The sequence below is a fragment of the Microtus ochrogaster genome, chromosome X, assembly GCF_000317375.1.
Source record: "Microtus ochrogaster isolate Prairie Vole_2 chromosome X, MicOch1.0, whole genome shotgun sequence".
Classification (NCBI taxonomy): Eukaryota; Metazoa; Chordata; class Mammalia; order Rodentia; family Cricetidae; genus Microtus; species Microtus ochrogaster.
Window position 1 is genome coordinate 59600511 of NC_022026.1, and position 12956 is coordinate 59613466.

Genomic DNA, 12956 nt, shown 5'->3' on the forward strand with positions numbered 1-12956 from the left:
AAAATAAATAAAAAATAAATAGAGGTTCGATTCTAATTTTTATAAGTAAAACCTGTTAAGACAAGGTCCAACATTAAAGACAAAAGCTAGTCATAACCATGTAATACTGATTTAGAGTACTGGATGCACTCGGGTCAGTTGGTTTAGCTTATTGAGTATCAGCTGTTTCTGGGCTGAGTAGCATATGGCCTTCTCTGGGCTAATACTCCACAGATCTGAGCTTGTCACACTCACACATTTCAGTAGAAGGATATGGGTAGCCTTTGTATTTCCTGACTCCCCTCAAAAAAACCCAAGAAGCAAAAAACAAAACTTCTCATTGAAGCCTGATGTGCAGGTGTTTATGGTAAGTTCTAGAGAAATACATGTTATAGATTTGTGTGTGTGTGTGTGTGTGTGTTAGATATACAGCCCATTCTTTCATTCAGATGAGCAGTTCTCAAAGGGGTGTTCTATAAAGATGTTTTCAGAGGGCTTACAAGGTGAATACTATTTGCATATTAATACAAAGACTGAATATTCTAATTGTTTACTAACATACACACATGCCTAGCACTGCCGTTCCACTGTATTGATGTGAGTACAATGATGCCCACTTGCTTAGTGTGAATCAATTTGGTGGTAGCCCTGTTCTCACAGCCGTTGTCTGCTTCATTGCCATTCACAGTAAATTCAAAACAGAAAGAAACAAACTAATCAAAACAAAAAGCAAATTTTGCTTTTAAATTCCCTCAAGGAATTAGAGAGAAAGCCCAGCAGTTAAGAAAGGTGACACAGGGGGCTGGAGAGATGCCTCAGTGGTTAAGAGCATTGCCTGTTCTTCTAAAGGTCCTGAGTTCAATTCCCAGTAACCACATGGTGGCTCACAACCATCTGTAATGGAGTCTGGTACCCTCTTCTGGCCTTCAGGCATGCAGACAGAACATTGTATACATAATAAATAAATAAATATTTAAAAAAAAAAAGAAAGGCGACACAAGTTCAGTTTCCAGAATTCCCATTATAGGTGGCTTGCAATCACCGGTAACTCCAGTGGGAAGCCAACTTTCTCTTTCTCTCCCCTTTTTTGACTCTAGTACACATTAATAGGAATTAATTCCTCCCTGAAAGTCTGGTATAGTTCTGCACTAAAACCATCTGATTCTGGGTTGTTTTTATTTGAATATTTTTGTTTGGGAAAATTTTAATGATTGTTTCTACTTCCTTAGGGGTTATAAATATATTTAAATTGTTTGTCGGATCTTTATTTAACTTTGGTAAGTGGTACCTTGTTGGAGCCCACAAGACTATACACTAAATGTACAGCTGACAGATTCATAAAGGCAGACTCGCAAGTAAACAACTTATGGGGCACCCATTTTGCAGAGCTTCAGGAACATTTTTCTTCTGGAAAAGTCACTGTCATATATGTCAAAACCTTGTGAAACTGTGATTCTTCCCTTCAAAATGGGATTCATTCCCAAAACACTTCAGCAGTTTAACTTCTGCATGAGCAACAGAATGATTCCCCCACACCTTGAGGCCTTAAAGCGATAACATTCACTATTAGGTCTTACAGCCAAATTTACATAAGAGTCAATTCCACCAAATTACCTGCTAATAGACCACATAGAAATTTCTATAGAAGACAGGCACTGAGCAAGGAGGCAGCATGCCCCACCTCTGCTAACAAATCTGGGCATCCCCAAAGTTGGTTATCACAAAAAAGGTTAATTAGATGAGGAGAATGGGTGAATCCAGGTAACTTTATCTAATGTCATGGAATGCCAGGTATTTCCTCTTGGATGTTGGTTCTTTCTTGGATCATGTCACCTGTTCAGAGTACTGCTTTATCAGGTTCTACCTGCCCTTTTTGTGATTTTGATATGCATATTATCATTGCCCTTGCCTATGGAATTTACCAACTATGGCTGTAAAAACCAAAAACCTCATGGAGACCATTCCTTCTTCTTCTTCTCCATGCCCTTCACTTCACTTTTTCCCCTTTCTAGCTAGCTCATATTTTTGGTTCACCAATTTCTATTAATCTGTGTATCGTTGGGAGCATGGGTGCAGGGTAAAAGAAAGGGGGGAAGGGGAGGGTTGAGGAGAACTTGAGGGAATGTGATAGTCGGAATGGAGAAAGGACAGACATGAGCTCAGGGAAAGAGATATCTTGATTGAGGGAGTCATTATGGAGTTAGCATGAAACCTGGCTCTAGAAAAATTCCCAGGAATCCACAAGGATGACCCCAGCAAAGATCCTAAGCAATAGAGGAGAGGGTGTCTGAACTGACCTTGCCCTGTAGTCAGACTGATGATTGTCTTAAATATCACTATAGAACCTTCGTCTAATAACACTAGGAAACAGAGGCAGAGACCCACATGGAGCACTGGACTGAGCTCCCAAGGTCCAGTGGAAGAGTGGGAGGAATGAGAATATGAGCATAGAGGTCAAGACCATGAAGGGTTCATTCACTGAAACAGTTTGCCTGAGCTAATGGGAGCTCACCAACTCCAGCTGGACTGGGAAGGAACAGCATAGGATCAAACTACTCCCTCTGGATGTGGTTGACAGTTGGGGCAGACTGAGGGGCCACTGGCAGTGGCACTGGTATTTGTCTCTACTGCATGTACTGACTTTTTTGGATCCTATTCTCTTTATATGTATACCTTGCTCAGCCTAGATGTAGTGGGGAGGGCCTTGAACTTTCCACAAAGCAAAGTGCCTTACCCTCTTTTAGGATTAGAGGAGAGTGACGTAGGAGGGTGTGTGTAGGGAATGGGAAGAGGGGAGACAGTGGGAATTTGGATTGGTATTTTTTTTAAAAAAAAATCTAATAAAAAATAAAATGAAAGAAAAAATAAGTTCTTAAAATCCACCTTATTCATTTTTATATAAACTGTTAAAATAAAAATTCCCCTAAAAACAAAAAAAATCCAACAACAACAAAAACAAAAACAACAGAGTGTCAAAAGAGACAGCTTAGTCAGTAAAGTCAGCTCACAAGGACTTGAGAAATTCCTAGAATCCATGTGGAAAATCCAGGTACAGTAGCCCAAGTTTATAATCCCAATACTGGGAAGGTAGAGGCTGGCAGATCCCTCAAAATCTCTGGAATTTGCTGACCCTCCAGTCTAGTCTTCTTGGAGATTTATAGGAAAGTGAAAGATTCAGTCTCAATGAGCAAAGTGGACAATGCCCGAGAAATGTCATCCAAGATTATCTTTTGGCCTCCATATGCATATGAAAGCACATATGAGCATACATGTACATACACACAAATGCCAGAAAAACTAAACAAGCAAATAAACAGAAGGAAAAAAGAAAGGAATGAAAGAAAATTCCCATTTTACTCGTCTATGGAAATCACTTACCCAACCCTACTCTACTAAGAATAAGACATATAAAACAAATATAGATGCAGCAGAATAAAGCTTTCTGGCTATCTTAGGAGGCAAAAATAATATAATATCAGGCAAATATTTGACAGACAAACCCAGAATTCATCCAAATAAAAACACAAATTAACCAAAAATCAACTTTAAATACCAGTTAATGGGAACACAAAATAACCTCATCCTTTCTCTAATCATTAAATTTTTCAAATGTAAATAACACCACTCTTCTGTAACTGTGACTTTTATTTATCTTCACTCTCTCACCAAAAATTATGGTGAACACAAAAAGTCCTTTGGACATTCTGAGAACTTGACTACTATTTTACTTCTGCTTGTGGAGGACGCTTATTGTACATTCCCACTCCACTGCTTTAGTGGCCACTTTTGCATTTCACACAGTCTTGGAAACTGAGAATGTCTTGTGTGGGTCTGGGGCTAGGTTTAAGCTGCCCTGTGAACAGTAACATCTGCATTCTTTCCAGGTGACTTACAATCTTCATACTACTGAAGGAAACCTGCTTAAATTTCTCTTAACTCATTTGTGTAGATGGAATGGCGGGCTGCATTCCCACCTGGCTCCCACATGGCTAGCTTTATACCCGAAATAACAACACACAAATTGTATTCTTTTAAACACTGCTTGGCCCATTAGGCCCATTAGCTCTAGCCTCTTATTGGCTAATTCTCTCACATCTTGATTAACCCATTTTTAATAATCTGTGTAGCACCACGAGGTGGTGTCTTACTGGGAAGCATCTTAACTTGTGTTCATCTTGGAGAGGAGAACTATAGCTTGTGCTCACTTCCCTTCTTCCCAACATTCTGTTCTGTCTACTCCACCTACCTAATGGCTGGCCTATCAAAGGCCAAGGCAGTTTCTTTATTAACCAACAAAATTAACACATTGACAGAAGACCCACCTACATCACATTTGGAGCAATGGTCACAAATGGGGAGAGTTTAACCAATCCCAAGTAGGAAAGGACCACAAGTTTCTAGCTGGGGTCTGAAAAACCTTACCCCAGCTAGGATAATAAGTCAATCTAGTTGACAATACTGGAAACTCCATTAAATTGAATTTAATAAAAATATGTACATATAATTTAACTTATTTGCTTTGTTTTTTTTTAGTACACTTGAACTCATTTAACTGGGGATTATACAAGTCCAATCCAAATACACTTTGAATAAATATATAATTAAATTAATACTAATTCAACAAGCAAGGCAAGGTTTAAATTTTGGATGTATTCTGTATATGAAAACAGATTTTATTTGACAGGGAGATGAAGAGCGAGAGGGAAGGAGGAAGGGTAAAAATGAAAAGGAAAAAGAAAATCAAACATACACAACCAAGTGATACATTCTGAACAGAAGGTATTTTTGCAAAAGACTCTCACAGTAAACTTGCTTCTGCCTCAGAACTTTGATTAAACAAAGTTTAATCAAAACTTTGGTTCCCTGTGGTTTGGAAATCAAATGTGAGTGTGTTGCTTTTTCTAACTTAAGCTAAAATGGATAATCAAAGCTTGACTCCACAGGGCTGTGATCTATAACTATGAAGAACTGGCGGGCCACAGCAGCAGGAAGGCATCAGATATTATACTGAAGTTTCTATCCAAATGCATACCAAGGGATTCACATGTTTATTCACTGATGGTTTCAGAAAAAAAACGGTGACAAGTAGGGCTTTGGAAATTTTGGTTTCCCAGGAATTCTCACTATCCTAATTGAGACTCTCCTTGACTTCCAAAGTTTCAACAGTTCTCATGACCCCCCCTCACTGCTATAACTCTTCTCTTCAATCAGTGCATGAGACTCAATGCTTCAGTCATGGGAAGAAGCGAACAACCATAGGCAACAGAGATTATTATGTCTTAGAGAAGTTGTGTTTCACCCATGATTCAAAGCTGTACTATGACAGCTACAACTTAAGCTGCTCATGGAACCCCAACTTACTGCTGATTACCTATCACAGCTACTGAAAATTTTATTCATTTCTTTCTATATTTATTTAACTGTTCATTCAGTGAATACATAAAAAGCACCAGCTGTACTTCAGCTTGATGCTACATTCTAACATTCAAAGATAAATTAGTACACAAAGTTTTCTTAGCTAGGCCTAAATTAGTAAAAGAAAAACTCAGAAATAGAGCAATTCCAAAGAAATTTATGCTGTGAGACATGATAATTACAGTACCAGTTAAACTTCTGAAAACTAAGGACAAGTTGGAGGAGGAGACACTTAAAGAATATCAACTTGAACGATAAGAGATTTCTCATTTAAAATCATAAAGGCCAGAAAGAACTGTTAAGTAAAAAGAGTTGTTGATCATCAACATCTAGCAAAATAATCTTTTAAGAATGAAGAGAATATAAAAAGCAACTGAAATACAATGTTCTTTCCTTCTTAGTTGGACGAATATTTGATGACCGAATAAAATTATAGCATTAAATTAAACTCAAAGTAATGATATTTAAAGGTCATAAAGATTCAAAGGGCCTCAAGTGAGTTTTCTACACTTCACTCCAAGTAGTAAAGTGCTGATGACAGTAGACAGTCCCAAGTCATATATCAACATATTAGTACTCAGAGAAACCACTGTCAAACATATATGGACATACACCGAAATGCATTATAAGTAAATGAGTATCAGTTTCCTTTGAGATTGAAACATTCCATTCTGCTGTGAGGCTCCATTAAGATGGGAAGTGAACAATTCAAAATAGCTTGAGAAATCCCCTGAAACTGGTCAGACTCACTAGACCTACCCCTGCAGGAACATATAAACAGTAAAGACCGATGAGAGTCACTCTCATATGACCAAGCAGCAACAAAGAAGCAAAGACCAGCCCAACTTTCTAGAAGAAAAAAAAGACCTGCTGAGAAGTCTGGAAGAGGCTCAGATCAACTGAGTCACCTAGAAAGGACACTTTACAACCTGTTGAACTGCCTGCAGGTTAAGATATATGTTCCAGGCTTCCAGTTTGTGGAAGCTGTAACCCGTGCTGGGATGAACGTTTGTGGTGCAGCTGTCTTTGAGTCTTTCCTGTTTGGGTAATTAACCCCTCACCCATATTCCAGTAAGTAACTTCCAACAAACCTCATTGGCTCACTGATTTGAACTTTGATGGTAGCATAATTTAGTTTATGGTGAGTTCCATATCTGGGGTGAATAGGTATGTGTGTTGCCTCTCCCAAAGAAAAGTCTGTCACAAAACAGTAAATCAAGATGAGATTCTAAAAAGTATTCCAAAAATATACACAAAGAAAAGTCTTCCCATAACAGTAAATAAAGATGAAATTCTAAAAAGTTTTCTAAAAATATATACATTCAAATAAAACAAAGAGGAGTGAGACCCACTGGAAAAAAAGAAAATAAATAGTAAAAAGGTAGTGGTAACTAAGTATTAGCACATAAATAATTACTGTAAACAGAAGATTGTTATGAAATGCCTAAAAAATCACACTGAGTTCTTTTTTAAAAAGCCAAACCCCCAAAGTTATATACTATACTATTCTAGTCATATAACTTGTTGACATACTAGTTTAGAAATGAAAGAAAGGCAGATAAGCCATTGTTGAAGGTTAGAGACATGAAGCCTGCAGGGGCAGAGGGAGCATGGTTATAAAAGGATAACATGAGAGTTTCCTGTAGTGTTGACTGTGGCCATGAATAAAAGAAACCACAGAGGTGATATAATCACATCGGATATAAAACACATATACACATTTTCAAACAAATAACACTGGGAAAACACCATTAAGCTATATTAAATCCAATATCATCACTATGATTTCACAAAATATCAACAATGGATAAATATGAGTATAGAGCACACAGGCTCTCTATTTTTTCTGATATCCGTACATGAACCTATAATATCTTAATAAAAATTTCTATTAAAAAGTAATATTCACAGTAAGATCCAGAGTTTCTTTTTAAAATGAATACAAAAGTACCAAAGATCAGTCGTTGATTTGCTAACATTGATTGGAAAGGGATATAGAATTATGGATGATGTTTATTTCTTTTCTGTATAATTCTGAGGGTTTTTTAAAGTCATAATAAATATCCAGATATTATACTGTCAGAAAAACTATTTGCATTGATTTCACAATGTTTCTGAAGAATTTAGGAAGAGAAATATTGAAGTTAGGGAGATAAACTGATGTTAGTTATGTTTACATGTCAGCAAAGATGAGGAAAATGATAAAAGTGGTAAAAATGGATGGTGGTTTTCTAGTGTCCGTCCAATGATTTCCTTTCCAGCTGCCCAATTGGTGCACATGTCTGGACTTGAATGTGGTGGCCAGAGATTGATGCCACATATCTTCCTCAATCGTTCTCTAATATATTTAGAGAGGATCACTCACTCAAACCTAAAGCTTGCTTACATAGTTAACCTAGCTAGTTTGCTTCAGAGATGCCCTGTCTTCAACTCCAAAGCACTAGGTTGAAGGCGGACCTGACATTTGTATGGGTTCTGAGGAAGTGAACCTTAGTTTTCATGTTCGCATGATGAGTGCTTTTCCATGTGAGCCATCTCACTAGCCTCTGGTTTCTCAGGTTCTAAATACACCCCTTGCTGTGGGAAATGTTCTTGTACACTATATAGATTTGTTGCTCATATTGGTTTAATAAAATGCTGATTTACCATTAGCCAGGCAAGCAGTAGAGGCGGGGCAACCAGACTAAGAGAATTCTGAAAAGAAGAAAGACCAGATAAAGAGGAAGCAAGATGAAAATACCTTACGGATAAAAGGTACTAAGCTGAGTATCTAACATAGACAAGAATTATGGGTTAATTTATTTTATAAGAGCTAGTTAATAATAAGCCTGACCTAATAGCCCAAACAGTTTATAATTAGTAAAAGTCTCTGTGTGTCTTGTTGGAACTGAATGACTGTGGAACTAGGCAAGACAGAAACTTCTGTCTACAACTCCTGGTACTAGGTAAAAAAGGCACAATTTAAAAGAAGAAAAGAAAAAATGGAGGGTGGAATCTCATCATGGATACTGTAGTATGACATAGTGAGTCACACAGTAAATCCCTTTGTCCTTCTATCTTTACTTGCAAGTGTTCACTTCAAAGTCATTGGCCTGGGGATGGCACTGCAAGGGCAGAGGGTGGATATGCAAGGATGGGAAATGAATGGGATCAAGATGCATGCTGTGAAAAATAAATAAATAAATAAATAAATAAATAAATAGATAAATAGATAAATAAATAAATAAATAAATAAATAAATGGCACAATTTACTAGGTGGGTTAAGTAGTTTAGTTTTTAAGGCAAGATTACTTCTGAACCTACATTTCCAATAGATACGTTAAAGAACATAAGAGATCTAAAGATGCAGAGCCTGTAAGTGTTGACTAAGGAGGAGGAAGATTGGGGGAAGTGTGATGGGTAGCGCAGGTGAAAGGTGGTGGCATATTGATACCTACAAGACAGTGGTAGCTGAAGGTGAACAGGTACGAAAAGCCTATGGTCAGATTAAAGAAGAGGAATTTGATTCCATTAAATTGAGAGATTTAATGCAGAGCTGATAGCACAATGAGAGGATCATGGAGCCAAACAGCACAGAGAGGGACTCCTGAGATCAGTAACAGTAAGAAGCTCCTGCTGCCCTTGAACTAGAAGCAAAGCTCCAGCCATATTACTGAAGACAGGATTGCCCAAAGCAAGCTGGAAATACAGCAGTATGTCTGGCAAGAATGGAAGTTATTAGAGATGTAACCACAGCTGAAAAACGTGCCCACATCAGAGAGAATGTGTGAAGATACCCTACAGTCTTTCTTTTGCCACCCTTTAATCTACCAATGCCAAGGCCAGTTCCAGGCCAGATGACTTGGGAGGCTGGGGAATATAGCCCATAGGAGCCAGCCTTTAAGATGCATACAGAGGAGAGCTGAAGAAAAGTATGAGACAGACCTGGGGGCAAACAGGCAGAACTAACAGTCAATCACACCAGCTACTAAATATCCATTCTTCCTCATACTCATATTTAGCAAACTTTTGCTTTTTCAAAATATAAGTACAACTTATCATCCTCCTACAAAACAGAGAGAGGAATGACTAGTTTCTCAATTTTCCATCTTAAGTCCAGGTACTGCAAGCATTATGGAATCCCACGTATAAATACCAGATGCAGATTTCTGTAGTTTAATCATCTATGCATTAAATTACAAAGTCATCATCACCAACATTCCTCATCTAAAATTATAAGAAAAGGGTTGGAGAGATGGCTCAGTGGTTAAGAGCACTTGCTAATCTTGCTGAGGACCTGAGTTCAGATCCCTGTATTCAGTTTGGCAATTCACAACTGCCTGTAACTCCAACTCTAAGGGAATCTGATGCCTTTATCCTCCCTGAACATGTGAATAAGCGCACATGCACACACACACACACACACACACGATTAGAAATAATCTAAAACATAAGTAATATAAAATAATAGGAAGGAAGCTGTTCACTGATCCATGTAGAATAAATTATGCCAGACACTTCAATTCTTGTCTTATAATGAGCAGGACTACATCTGATCCTAATCACTTTCTTCTTACACAACACATTTTGTGGGCTTCTCTCTCTCTCTCTCTCTCTCTCTCTCTCTCTCTCTCTCTCTCTCTCTCTCTCTCTCTCTATTAGCTATGACATTGAGTTGCAATTCTTTTGGCAGTGGTGGCAGTGATGGGGGTGGGGATAGGAGGGTTGTGATCCATGCTTTAATTCCTGAAAACTCTGCATCCTTGAGGTTCCTGTACTTACTGAATCACTATAGACTGGTTTCTACCCTCTAAAATGGAAGTACCAAAAAAAAATTCCCTATTATGTATCAGCAACCCAATTTCCCATCCTTAATCATGATCAACCATCTCAACTGATAGAGTCATTCTCTCTGCTTGTTGGTTCAGTGTTATAAGGAGTCAAGTGACCACCTCAACTGCAGTTAATAATGAGACCAAATGGTTGTGGAAAGTCTCTAAATCACATACAAATTCTAGATAAAGGAGAAATACACCATGCATGAGTGATCAGCTCAATGCACATAAGATATACCGAGAAGCAATATCCCAACTCCACAACAAGATATCTCATTTGATGCCCTAAGTTAAGCTTAATTAAGCCATTCCGCCATTTTATTAGGGCAGCAGCTTCCAAGTGATGGAGTACATGCTAAGCAGCAAATTTTATTGTCATGATTTATTGTTGTACTTTTCTTGTAATGAAATACATCCACTGGCTAGAGCATTGTTATATGTGATACCATAAAAGTGAATTAATATTCCATAAGCCCTTAGATCAGTGATTCTCAACCTTTCTAATTCTGTGACCCTTTAATACAGTTCCTCATATTGTGGTGACTCCCCCCAACTATAAAATTATTTCATTGTTTCATTACTGTAAGTTTACTACTGTTATGAATCATAATGTAAATATCTGATATATAGGATATCTGATATGTGACCTTTGTGAAAGGGTCTTCGACCCCCAAAGGGGTCTTGAACCACAGGTTGGGATGGTGATAAGAAGACTAATCTAGATTTATAATTATAAGGAGAAACTGAAAACATTCATTATATGAAAAGGTTGAATGTGCTGAACTTGCTAATAAGTGACTGGGTGGTTCCCCCAGAGAATGGTTGCAAATAAAAAGGTCATCATGAGCCTCTAACTTCCTGGGCTAGACATTTAGAAGTAACAGTAGCAGCTCATCCTTGGTAAGGAAAATTCCACATTATTGCATCTTGCAGGACCTCTCATTGGCTATAATTAGTTGGGGCTATATGATTGTAGAGTTTAGAAGGTGGTTGCTATAAGGGATCAGTTCCACTGTAGAGCAGGGGAATGTTATGGAGCTGTTCTGAGGAAACTGGTCTGGTTTCCTGGATAGAAAATAAGGGAGAGTAATTGTTTTCCCAGAGTTCTTCTTTGAATAACTGAGTTGATGGTATTTAGTGAAATGAAGAAGATATAGGAGTTTAAGGAGTATGTGGGATGTCACAGAAAAAGCTGCCTGGGCCAGTCTTAAATTCAAGAGAGAAACTTGTAATAATTATAGAACTGAAAATAAAGCCATTAAAACATAAGAGTGCAGGCTAGGGAGCTAGCTCAGTCAGTAACATACCTACTGTGTAAACATGAATACCTGAGTTCAGATCCCTGCACCTACATAACAGTCAGGGACAGATTTGTGAGTTTGTAACCTCAGAGCTGGGGAGCAGAAACAGGTGGATTCCTGTAGGTCACTGGCTAGCTAGTCTAGCCAAGGTGGAATGTTCCAGGTACACTGAAAGACACTATCCCAATAAATAAATAAATGAATAAATAAAGAAATAAATAAAATGGAGCGCTTAAAAGATAAACCAGTAGTTTTAAAACACTTTCTGTTCTTGCAGAAGACCTGGGGTTGGTTCTTAGCATTCACATGGCAGCCTACAACCACTTGTAACTCCAATTTCAGGGGAGCCGATGCCTTCTTCTGGCCTCTTTGAACACAGTAATGTATGTGGTACATATACATACGATAAGCTAAAAATAAAGAAATCTTTAAAAAGTAGAGGAAAATACTTAACATGGACCTCTGGCTTCTATGTACATGTACATATCATACACTTGTACACACAAGTATTTACATCTAAACAAACATGTACATATAAAACATACATAGAATAAAGCAAAACAAATTCATGTGCATGGACAAAATTCATTTAGGGTTAGTGTAGAATAAACAGAGAAAATGAACAGAAATAAACCTTAGCTATCACCAACATTCAAAGATGAAGACTCAAAAGATGTCAAGTGGTATCTAAGAAATCAGAGAAGAAAAGACTAGCAAGAGAAAATGTGAATGTTCAAAGGGTTGTATTCACCAGAGAGGACAGAAACATAAACTAGGCCACGCATAGTGGTACATGCCTGTAATCCCAGTACTAGGGAGGCTAGCTAGGACTACATTAGTTGGGAGGGGAAGGGAGTAATATTTTGAAAAAATAGAAACTGACTGAAAGTAGAAATGAATAACCCTTTAACCAAATCCTGCTCATCACCTGATACATGAATGTATCTATCTGCTTTAGATCAATCATCTTCCAGCCATCCTGCCACCAGAGATTAGCAGAGCCCATCCAGACCAGGACTCTGCTACAAATCTACAGAATCAATGGTGAAATAATCAGTTGTTTCAAGGCACTAGATTTCAAGGCATTTTTGGCCCAGCAAAAACTAACAGATGCACACTTTGTCACTGTGCTGATAACTTACTGCAGTACAGTAAATCTACTATGTATCTTAGGGTTTTTTTTTTTAAATCAAGAGGTGAGGAAATATAGTTTTCTGTCCTAATTTTTGTTTTATTATTTTCACTTGGTTATCTAAGCTTCAAAAGACAATTTTGAAATATTTTTTGGACAGACATGTAGAGTTTACTGCAGGCCATCTGCTTTGTAAAGAACTGTTGGAAGAGTCCTTGTTTTTGTCCTTCTGTTACACCCACATCTCAAGGCACTCATCAAAGCTCTTTCTATGTTGGTAAAGGTGGCACTAAATAGTAAAGCAGAGGGAAGGC